The sequence below is a fragment of the Taudactylus pleione genome, unplaced genomic scaffold (genome assembly GCF_031769625.1).
Source record: "Taudactylus pleione unplaced genomic scaffold, aTauple2 ptg000154l, whole genome shotgun sequence".
In the NCBI taxonomy this organism is placed as follows: domain Eukaryota; kingdom Metazoa; phylum Chordata; class Amphibia; order Anura; family Myobatrachidae; genus Taudactylus; species Taudactylus pleione.
Genome location: NW_028284556.1, coordinates 31,969,364 through 31,981,519, shown reverse-complemented (window position 1 = coordinate 31,981,519; position 12,156 = coordinate 31,969,364).

Genomic DNA, 12,156 nt, shown 5'->3' with positions numbered 1-12,156 from the left:
TTGCAAGAATGCCGAGTATGAATTTATCTAATAATCAATAGATTATTGCAGACAGCAAAATAAAGTTGCAAGAATGCCTGGTTTGGATTTACCTGCAGGATAAAGAAGAACAGTTGAGGTTACTTCACACTCGATATCAGCAGAAGATAAAAACTAATAACGGCAGTATAATGGCTAAATTATGTTTAAATGGCACTTTTGATTTCGCACTTATATATATATATTACTATATTAGGGACTACAGCCAGGCTTCTACAGCCATATAGAGGCTCTTAAATAACCACTGTTCTGTTTTTGGGTTAGGCCTGTTTATCTCTAAACTTCACATCTAGGCTAAATTTATGATAACTTGCTTTTTTCTTTAAGATGTCATATTTCGCTAGTAGCCTCAGAGTCCCCCACCTCTGCTGTACATTTATTGACCATGGACCCATTAGGGGTTTCCATGGCTTTCTATGCAGAGTATATATATCTGTATTTGTTTTTTTTTTCATTTTGTTTCTATATTATAGGACAAGATGTCATGTTATTATCTCTCACAATTTAATAACATTGTTCTCTTATGTGTTTATTAGGGGTATTCAATATGGGAGCAAAAACATTGTTTTTGCGTTAATATCGTACTTTTGACGTCATCATCGCAGGTTTGACTTTTACACCGTATTCAATTTCAAATAGGGGTATTCAATATGGGAGCAAAAACATCGTTTTTGCATTAATATCGCACCTATGACGTCATTATCGCAGGTTTTACTTTTACACCGTATTCAATTTCAAAGACTTATCGCAGGTTCGAAAAGTCTTTGATAAAAAACGGGGATAAGTTTTCACCATTGAATAGGTGTCGAAAAAAAGTGCAGAATTGGGGTTTAGGGGTGCAGGCTTAAAAAAAATAGCCTGCACCCCTGGGAATGACATTTAAAAAAGAACTGTGTAAAAAAAAGTTTTTAAAAAAAATAGGGACACCCCAAAAAATGTATTTAAAAATTGGGGTGAAAAAAAAAAAGGGAAAAAATTGTTTAAAAATAGGGAAATAGGTTCAGGGCTATTCTGCAAGTATGAGGCAGGTGTTTTCTAGAATAGATTTATAGCGGCAGGTGCACAATTGCAGAATTTTTTAAAACTTACTTTAGGGACTTAAAAATATGCTAGTACCCATTTTCATGTACCCCAAATTTGATGGGACCACTTATAAAAACGAAAAAAATAACCTACGTGCTCTTCTGCATCACTTCTTCAATGTCGGGAAAAAACACCTGTTGCGGCTATTTAAATCCCCGACTTTCATTTAAAGGCTAAAATGGGGGTACCCATAGTGATCCCCCATGTTTTTACAACTTTAGGGGGTCCTACAATTTTTTTAAGGAAAAATTCGTAACTTTACGCAAATCCAACTTCGCATACTCCCATTGTCATTAATTTCATATTGAATACGGGGATAAGCGGGCGCGCGCCCGATACTTTAACGCAGGTACAAACTCCGATATGAAACGTAAACTCTGACAGCGAAGTTTACGTTTCATATTGAATACCCCTCTATGTCTGTTTTTCCCCCTCTACACTTATGTTCTTCCCCTCCCTACCTTGCATATCTATGTATTCCACAGAGGATGACTGTTTTTATGACTGTGTCTCGATAACCGACGGTAAGACATTTGCTTCTTTGGGGACTTTTCCGTTAATACTTCCTTATGGCTAAACTAACACTTTTTTCTAATAATGTGAAATGCCTCAACATCCCAGAGAAGAGGTCTTGTTTATTGCATTCATTGTATGTTGATAAGGTTGATGTGTTCCTGCAGGAGGCACATATTAAGAAGGGTTCCTCTCCAGGCCTCCAATCTCTACATTTTCCCCAGAGTTACTTTAATGACTTCTCTGGTGCTAAAGTTCAGGGAGTAGCTATCTTATTTTCTAAAGACCTTAAACTTACAGATGTTACAGAGGTACCTATTGGAGTTTGTAAGATTTGCTGATTAATGCCACCACTTACATTTGTTAATTTGTATCTACATAACCATGGGCAATCCCACTTCCTTTGTGAATCTTTGGAATTAATAGAGGCACATATATAATATTGTGCTTTATTTCATATCATCATTTATTGATTTACATTGCAAATATATATTTGGGTATTTCCACAGCACTGTTGGTCACTTTCTCACATATAGAGGGAGTCCTAATAGTTGGTGGTGATTTTAATTGGGCATTAGAACCCCCACTGGATACTTCCACTGGGATTTCTAGGACCTTCATTTAAAGAGGCCAGGAGATTTCGATCAATCCTGCAGGACTTCCAACTAGTGGATACCTGGCGATTGTTACACCCCACAGAATGGGACTTAACATTCTATTCACCCCCACATAATTCATACTCCCATATAGATTATTTTTGTGTGAACCATTCCTATTTAGATCTACTTCTAGAAGAGACTAATGGATAGATCACGGGTTCTAATCATGTCACTATAATGCTTTCCCTACTCCTCTGTCATCCCTCACTATGTCATTGGCATTGGTTGTTTAATGAACAGTTCCTTAGAGATTCATAATGTAGGCACAACCAGAGGAGGTAACTGATGACTATATCTCATTGAATGCCACCAAAAATGTATCGCCGGTTACGATTTCAGAGGAAAACAAGTGTTTTGTCAGGGCAAGTGTATTCAGCTGAGTGCAGAAATGTCCTGCTTTCTAAAATTAAAGTCCTGGAAATGGCTCACAAGAGTACTCTTGCTTCTGACACATATGTCGAACTTTAAAAAGCTAGAATTTCTCTCAATACCTTGCTTAATGACGGTGTTAGACAATGTGATAGTAGCACTGGAGAAGTGTGGAATGGCTTCTATATTTGTCCCAGATTCCTGTCTTATGTCTTTTAAAACCCCCAGGAGAAGTCTGTTGGATAAAGCAGACTAGAAATGTCGGCTTCTGTGAAAAACCGGAATGGGTCCTGGGGGTGTGGATGTGAGGAGAGGGAGGGCTCGATCCACAGGCCACTCCAGGTGTTGGGCCTTTCAGCCTGGTAACAGGCTCATTAGGGCTTGTACCTGGAAATGGCTGATTTATGCTGGGTTTAGTTAGGGCTGAGTGTCTCATACCTGGGAGAGAAGGCCCACATGTTAGCTTGCTCTGAGACACTGTTCACTACAAACAAGAAGGTACTGTGGATGGGTATTTATTTAGTGTTCTGTAAGTGAGGGAAATTACTGTCTAGTTAGTGCCAAAACCACACTCGCTCCATACGCGCCAGTAATTTTTTGCAGAAGATGACCCAAAGTGATGATGTGGAGGCATATCTTATGGCCTCTGAGAGGACCACAGAAAGGGAGAGTTAGCCCAAGGAACAGTGGGCAAGTCTTGTGGCACCCTTCTTGTCTGGAGAACCACAAAAGGCCTACTATGATTTGTGCCTGGATGATGCCAAGGACTATGCAAAGCTAAAACGGGAGATCCTAACTCACTTGGGAGTCACCTCATTTGTTCAGGCCCAATGAGTCCATCGCTGGGAGTTCCAAATGGAAAAGCCTCCATGTTCACAGATGCATGACCTAGTCCATCTAATCACAAAATGGCTACAGCCCGAGATGCTGACAGGACCACAGATCATGGAAAGAGTCATGATGGACTGGTATCTGTGATCACTACCGGCATCTCTATGCAAGTGGGTGAGCCATGCAGACCCTAAGTCCACAGAACATCTAGTCAAACTGGTGGAAAGGTACATGGCAGCTTAGGAGCTGTTGAGTCTGCCCCACCGAGTCCTGATGATGCACCGGCGAACTCCCACCAACACTGGTAAGACTGTTCCAGGGGAGAAGGGTGCTGGGTGATGGAATGTACTTAAGTCAGAGGGTGTGGAACCTGGAGACAGGCCAGCCAGGCCAGGAAGGTTCCTACCCCGTAAAAGAATAGATAATAATAAGATTCAGACTTTCCGATGTGGTGGCTTCAGCCATATTGCAGCTAATTGTTCACTTACCTCTGAACATATGCAATGTGATACTGCTCATGTATACCACAGGGGGTCTTTCTTTGCACTGCCAGCCTGTACTGCTGACTGGCAGGCTGAGACTGATAAGCACATGTGTGTACTCACTGTAGAAGGCAACTGTGTAGAGGCTCTGTTAGATTCTGGTAGCCTGGTGACACTTATGAAAGCTGAGCTGGTGAACCCCTTGAAGCATAAGGGGAAAACTGTTGGTGTGACCTGCATACATGGGGACACTCACTATTATATTACTGGAGAAGTGAACATCGAGACACCATGTGGTTCCACGATAGTCTCTGTGGGTTTGGTACATGGCTTAATGTATGATGCAATATTGGGGAGAGACTTTGCTCATATCTGGAAGTTGTGGGAATGCTGATTTTGCACAGAGGTAAATCACCCTGACTCGTTTGAGAAGGCTACTGGTGTAACAGCAGAGGACATTTCTTTAGAGTCAGCGATGTTCCCTTTTTCTAGTATGGTTGGCAAATTAGAGAATGCGGAGTGTGATGGCGGCTTGCTAAGTGATGTGCCTCCCACTGAGGTGGGCAGTGTTATTGAGCCAGTTGATCATCTGCCTGATTTAGAGGTCAGAAGAGAGGTCTTTGCCGTGGAGCAGTTAAATGACCCTACTCTGGTAAAAGCCAGGGAGAATGTCAAGGTGATCAATGGTAAACCCGTAGACACCAATAGTTCTTTGTCATAACCTCACATGGCAGTATGTCAGGATTTGTTGTGTCAGGTGACTAAGAAAGGGGAAGATATTGTGGAACAATTAATAGTTCCCAAAGAACAGTGTTAAATCTGGCCCATGGTCATATAATGGCAGGCCACCTAAGGGTAGAGAAAACCACTGAGTGAATTATGCAGAGGTTTTTCTGGCATGGGGTCCATAAAGAGGTATCTGACTATTGTGCATCCTGCTCTGAATGTCAGTATCATGCTCCAAGGCCACATTTCAAAAGTCCCCTGGTTCTGTTACCCATTATTGAGGTTCTGTTTGAAAGAATAGCTATGGATTTGGTTGGGCCATTAATGGAATCTGCCAGGGGCCATCAATATATTCTGGTAATAATGGATTACTCAACCAGGTACTCGGAAGCGATACCATTACGCAATACGTCAACCAAGACCATTGCTAGAGAATTAGTCTATGTCTTTAGCAGGTTGGGAATACCTAAGGAGATCCTGACTGACCAAGGTACCCCATTTATGTCAAAAATCATGAAAGAGTTTTGCTGCCTGTTTAAAATTGATCAGTTAAGAACCTCTGTGTACCATCCCCAGACCGATGGGTTAGTGGAGAGGTTTAATAAAACTTTAAAACACATGCTAAGGAAAGTAGTGGACAAAGATGGTAGATTGGGATTACTTGTTACCTTATTTGCTGTTGGCCATAAGAGAGGTTCCCCAATCCCCCACAGGGTTTTGCCCTTTTGATTTATTGTATGGGAGACATCCAAAGGGATTACTTGACATTGCCAAAGAGACATGGGAGGGGCAGTCCAGTCCGTATAAAACAGTTATTGAGCATGTTTCCCAAATGCAGGAAAGAATTGCTGATGTGGTGCCGATAGTAAGAGAGCACTTGGAACAGGCCCAACAGGCACAGCAGAGGGTATACAACCGCAATGCTTGCTTACGCAACTTTGCTCCTGGGGACAGAGTGTTGGTGTTGGTTCCCACAGTAGAAAGTCAACTTTTTGCTAAATGGCAAGGACCCTTTGAAATCTTAGAAAAAGTGGGGCAGGTCAATTATAAGTTACCAGCCGGGGAAAAGAAAGCCAGAACAGATATACCATGTAAATCTTATAAAACCCTGAAAGGATAGAGCAGCACTATCAGCCATTTGATCCCCTCCAGTAAACCCAGGGCCCGTGGTACCCGAAGTGACAATGGCAAAAACCCTGTCAGCCAGTCAACAGCAGGAAGTTAAGGAGTTTCTGATCAGAAATAGGGTGCTGTTTTCTGACATACCATGGAAAACCACAGTCATTAAACATGACATAATCACTAACCCAGGGATTAAGGTTAACCTAAAGCCCTATAGGTTACCAGAAGACCAAAGAGAATCAGTGTTCAAAGGAAATTAAAAAAATGTTAGAGTTGGGTGTAACTGAAGAATCGCATAGTGAGTGGTCAAGTCCCATTGTGCTGATTCCAAAGCCCGACGGGAGTGTGCGATTCTGCAATGACTTTCGGAAATTGAACTGTGTGTCAAAATTCGATGCCTACCCTATGCCTAGGGTGGATGAACTAATTGAAAGGCTGGGCACAGTCAGATATTTAACTGCTCTTGACTTAACCAAAGGGTTTTGGCAAGTGCCATTAACTGAGAACGCCAAAGAAAAGACAGCTTTTTCTGCACCAGAGGGGTTGTTTCAATACAAAATGTTGCCCTTTGGGCTACATGGGGCACTTGCTACCTTTCAAAGAATGATGGATAGGATTCTGAGGAACCAGAGACAGTATGCTGCTGCTTATCTGGATGATGTGGTCATTCACAGTCCTAATTGGCAGTCTCACGTGCCCAGAGTGCAAGCAGTGTTGGACTCCATCTATAAGGCAGGTTTGACAGCCAACCCAAAAAAGTGTTGTCTAGGGATGGAAGAAGTAAAGTATCTTGGGTACACTATTGGCAGAGGTTTGATAAAGCCACAGCTCAATAAGATTGAGGCAATACAAAACTGGCCACGACCCCTGAATAAGAAGCAGATGAGAGCCTTCTTAGGGCTCACTGGGTATTATAGGAGGCTTATACCCAATTTTTCAACCATTGCAGTCCCACTGACTGATGAAACTGATGCATCAGATGTAGGCATAGGAGCGATTCTGTCCAAAAGCAAAGAGGGTGAAGAAGACACGATTTTTTTCTTCAGCCGGAAATTAAATGTACATGAGAGAAACTATGCTATAGTTGAGAAAGAAGCATTGGCCATAAAGTGGGCATTAGAGACTCTCAGGTACTACTTGGTGGGAAGGAAGTTCAGATTGATCACTGACCATGCCCCTTTGAAGTGGATGTCAGAAACCAAAGACAGTAATGCGAGAATAACAAGATGGTTCTTGGCATTACAACTTTTACATTTACAGTAGAACACAGGCCAGGAAGCCAGCTTGCCAATGCAGATGCTTTATCATGTGTCCATTGTTTTGGTGGCTGCAGTTGTTTCGCCCCACAGATCAAAACAAAGGGGGGGATATGTGATAGAAGCACTGGAGAAGTGTGGAATGGCATCTATATCTGTCCCAGATTCCTGTCTTATGTCTTTTAAAACCCCCAGGAGAAGTCTGTTGGATAAAGCAGACTAGAAATGTCGGCTTCTGTGAAAAACTGGAATGGGTCCTGGGGGTGTGGATGTGAGGAGAGGGAGGGCTCCATCCACAGGCCACTCCAGGTGTTGGGCCTTTCAGCCTGGTAGCAGGCTCATTAGGGCTTGCACCTGGAAATGGCTGATTTATGCTGGGTTTAGTTAGGGCTGAGTATCTCATACCTGGGAGAGCAGGCCCCCACTGTTGGCTACAATCCAGAAGGTACTATGGACAGGGATTTATTTAGTGTTATGTTAGTGAGGGAAATTACTGTCTAGTTAGTGCCCAGCCATGCTAGGGTTTATTTTATGTTTTGTTTCTTTGATTATTGATATTGCACAATAAAAACAGGCGCCGACCAGCTTGTACAAAAATCCATGACTGGAGTGCTATTTTATGGCTGCTGTGTGTAAGATGGTTTCCATCTATCCCAGGAGAGGGAGCCCTTACCCTGACCTTATCACAACAAGTATATCAATGCTGCTTCCAGAAATATCATAGATGGGGAAACAAACCAGGCACAATGTTAGCAAGGGTGCATTTGCCAGAGTCTTAAATAATTCATAATACTTATTATTTGGAATTATATAGTTTGACCTCCGCTTTTACAGAATCTGAACGAGCTGATCACGACCTCGCAATTACTAGGCTCTTGGAGGAGGTTGAGTTCCTGACTCTCCCTGAGGCTGTAGCACAAGCACTGGTAGAACCTTTCACAGAAGGCGAGCTGTTAGAGGTTCTCAAGCTATCACCGACGGGCAAGAGCCCAGGTCCCAATATCTTTACTGTATCTTATTATAAAGCCTTTCAGGATAAATTAGTTCCTCTTTTACTGCAGGCATGTAATGCTGTATCTTGGCAGACCCCTTTCTCTGATCAGTCCATTGGTGCTGACATTACCATAATCCCTAAAGAGGGTAAGGACCCTTTTCTTCCGGCCAACTATATACCTATTTCTCTTTTAAATGTTGATGATAAATTATATGCCAAACTCCTGGCGAACTCTCTTGTACCATTGCTTCCGAGCGTCAGCCACTCAGATCAAGTCGGTTATGTACAAGGTAGAGAGACGAGGGACAATACTACTGAAGTGATTGATTTTATTACCTATGTTCAAAGTAAGAATGTCCAGATGATACTTCTCTCTACAGATGCAGAGAAGGCTTTTGATAAGACAGATTGGAGCTTTATGGTGGGGATCTTGAGGTGGTTGGGCCTGGGAGAGCTGTTCTTACAAAAGATAATTTTTTTATACCAGGCATCATCGGCACAGGTCAGTGTAAATGGGATATTGTCCGAATAGATTGAAATCTCTAATGGCACATGTCAAGGCTGCCCTCTCTTGCCATTGTTTTTTGTATTATGTATGGAGGCACTAGCGAGAGCAATTAATGGTAACCCAAACATTGTTGGGGTAAAATGTTACCAGAGACCATCATTTGGCCCTTTTTGCAGATGACCAATTTTAAAATCAACTATAAAAAATACACAGCACTGAATAAAAATGCCTTAGTGCAGACTGTCTCTGCCCTTACTACTACCTTTCCATATATATATATATATATATATATATATATATATATATATATAAACTGGGAGAAGGCTTTTCAAAATACATCTGTATGCTCTTCTAGTTTAGAAGTATTTGAAACTCAATATAAGCTCCTGCAAGATGATACAGGTGTGCAGACCCCCTATGTTGGAGATGTGGAAAAGATAGAGGTACTTTGATACATATTTGGTGGGACTGTTCCCTAATTTCCCCCTTTTGGTCTAAAATTACAACATTATCTTCAGAGTTTCTAGGTTATCAGTTTCTGATGGGACTGGAATTTTGGTTACTATTGTACACAGATACGCCTATATCCCAGTATAAAAAAATCTCTTATCAGACACATAAATAATGCAGCTAGAGCAGTTATACCAGTACATTGGCATTCAGTGGTGGCCCCTTCCATATGGGAGTGGTGTCAACATTTGGACTTCTATATGAATATTGAGAATGTTTGCTACACAACCCTAAATAAGCACTCAGATTTTGTAGCAACTTGGTTTAGTTGGATGGAGTACAAGTAGTCTCAAGATCTAGTCCCCAGGAATCAAATATAAACATGTTGAACTCTGTACCAGTCTTCTTTGACAGTTGTATATATTTTTACAGTCATCTAAATTATTTCTGTGCCTCCTTGTTATCCTCAAACCACACACTTTCCTTTTGTCTCCCTCCTTTGTCCTATCTTCCCTTCCCTCCCCCTAGAAAAGGTTTGAAGCATATGTCTCTATTTATATTTTAGAAGTACATGTTGGCTTCAGGGTCTATGTATTGTGTTTTCATTTTATATTGGTTGGGTCCAAAAACAAAAGCCTGTTACCCTTTATATTTTTCTATTGTGATATTGAAATATAATCATTTTTGTATGCTGTGAGACTATTTGAACTCAAAAATAAAGAATTTATAAAAAAAAATTAGTCATGTATACCCTGTCAATTATTGAAATACATAATGTGGAATTCATTCTCAGTAATAAAGTGCAGACATGTATAATTTATAGCAGCAAATGATGACAGAATAAAGTACAGGTTCAAAACATATATATATATATATATATAGCAGCAACAATTATAAAGTGCGTCCGTAATGGAAAATTATTTCATGGCAGTGAAAAGCATTGCATATGTGAGCATTTAATAAACACATCTCTAAACAGCAGATATCAAAACTGCTAAAATAGGGAGATATCAGTAAGATCAATAAATAGCACTATCTGACCATCTGAATGCACACAATGAATCACATCAGCATCATGCAAAGAATAGCATTGCATATGTGTAGTATCAGGGGTGTAACTAGAATTTTGTGGGCCCCATAGCAAAATTTGTAAGGGCCCCACCTAACCCAGGTCTCAAACAGGTTCTGCTGTTGAGAGAGGCAGCCAACTCTAGCCACAACCCCATGGTGCATGGCCGGCCCTTACTGACGTCAGACGCTTTGGCTCCACTCCTGGTACCTCTGGACAAGTGTGTACCATCTTTCTTCCCTCCCATAGGGTAACTTGCCCCATCTCCCTTCCCTTACATGGGGTAACCTGCCCCATCTCCCTTCCCTCCCAAAGGGTAACCTGGTCCTGCCCCAACACATAATAATTATCACCTCAGTCAGGGGGGCTGGAGTGTGGTAGGAGATCAACCAATGCCCAGGAGACAGTGACTGCACAATCACTCCTATGGAAAGGTATAGAACCCCCCTCAGTTTGCCTATGGGAACAGGGCAGGAGCATGGAGCGGCCATGGTGATGGTGCAGTTGAGGGATGGGGCCGATAACCGCGGTGCCTGCAGTCACAGGCAGCAGCATCCGCCAACTTACCTCTGACTGTGTACCGGGACCGCCGCACAGAGGAGATCATGACCGACGCCTGACAGCCCTCCCACATGTGGCCACTCCCATCACCAGTCCAGGAGAAGAAGATGCAAGGGATGTGGCAGTGCTCCCCGGCCTGCCAACTGCTTGTCACAGGCCACCTGAGGTGAGGAGGGGTGAAGCCTGAATGTCTGACATCAGTAAGGGGCCAGACCACATGTCCTCTGTCATCGCTCCCCCCAACCACTTGCCGGTGACTATAGAGGGTGCAGGGGGTTACTTGGTGGGCCAGCGGGCCCCCCTAAGCCACCGGGCCCCATAGCAAGCGCACCCCTTGCACCCTCTATAGTTACGCCACTGTGTAGTATCTAATAAATACATCTCTAAACAGCAAATATAAAATCTGCTAAATAATGTAGGGAGATGTTATTATGAGCAGTAATTAACATAATCTGCCCATCTCCTCATTAAGTGTCTAATCTGAAAGCACACAATAAATCACATCAGTATTATGCCTGTAAGAAACTGACATGCTTTATTCTGTTACAGATTAGGTGGACAGTCCATAAAGTGGGTACTTTGAATGAAAGAAAAAACATATATCCACATACAACCTGGGTGTAGAGGTGTCCCACACTGTGCAGTTGTGGGGCACCCTGGGGACCAACGCACATTTTGCCTGTGTGGCTTGATCATGGACAATCCCAAAACATTTTTTGTCATATATTGACGCCCTAAGAGGGACAACCCCTCACACCCCTTTTGTGTACAATACACACCTTAACCTATTGTCTCTTGTGTTTGTCTTGTAAGTCAATTTTGACATTCGCTGGAAGTAGTAAAAGTTATATTTTATGAGATTGTATATCAGTTTGGGCTATAAGAGTGCTCGTTAATAGAGTCTTTGTAGGTCGTTTAGAACTTCTTTCCTGAAATAATTGCTGTTAACTCTGAGTAGCACCACCACTAATTCCTTCATGATTGTCTATAAATTATGGAAGATATGTGGAGATAACCTCCCTAATATTACTCTTCTCTTTTTCCCTGATTCTTTTCCCCTCCCTATATGTACTACACATAGCTTTGAACTAGAATCAAGAGTTTGTAATCAGACCTGCCCATAAAAGGGAAGCTGTGGTCCTCCAAGACTGGGTCAACTATGACAAAGAGATTCGACGCCAATTGGCTGAATCGTTGACCTATTAAAAACATGATTGCAAACTTATGCCTAGCATCAAAAGTCGAATTGATGCCATTGTAAATGGGGCTGTCCAAATGGGGTGGCTTGATGAGTCAATTGTCAACTTTAATCATCCTATATGTGTCATCCTCCTCACTCCCCAAGTGTTCCCTCTTTCAGCCACTGGCCGAGTTTATGGATTCATTCCTGCATCCTCTTGTCACTAAAACTACCAGCTATGTGAGGGACACTGGAAAATTTCTTGACAGACTCTCCTCAATCATTGAACTGCCTGATACAGCTTTGTTGGTTAC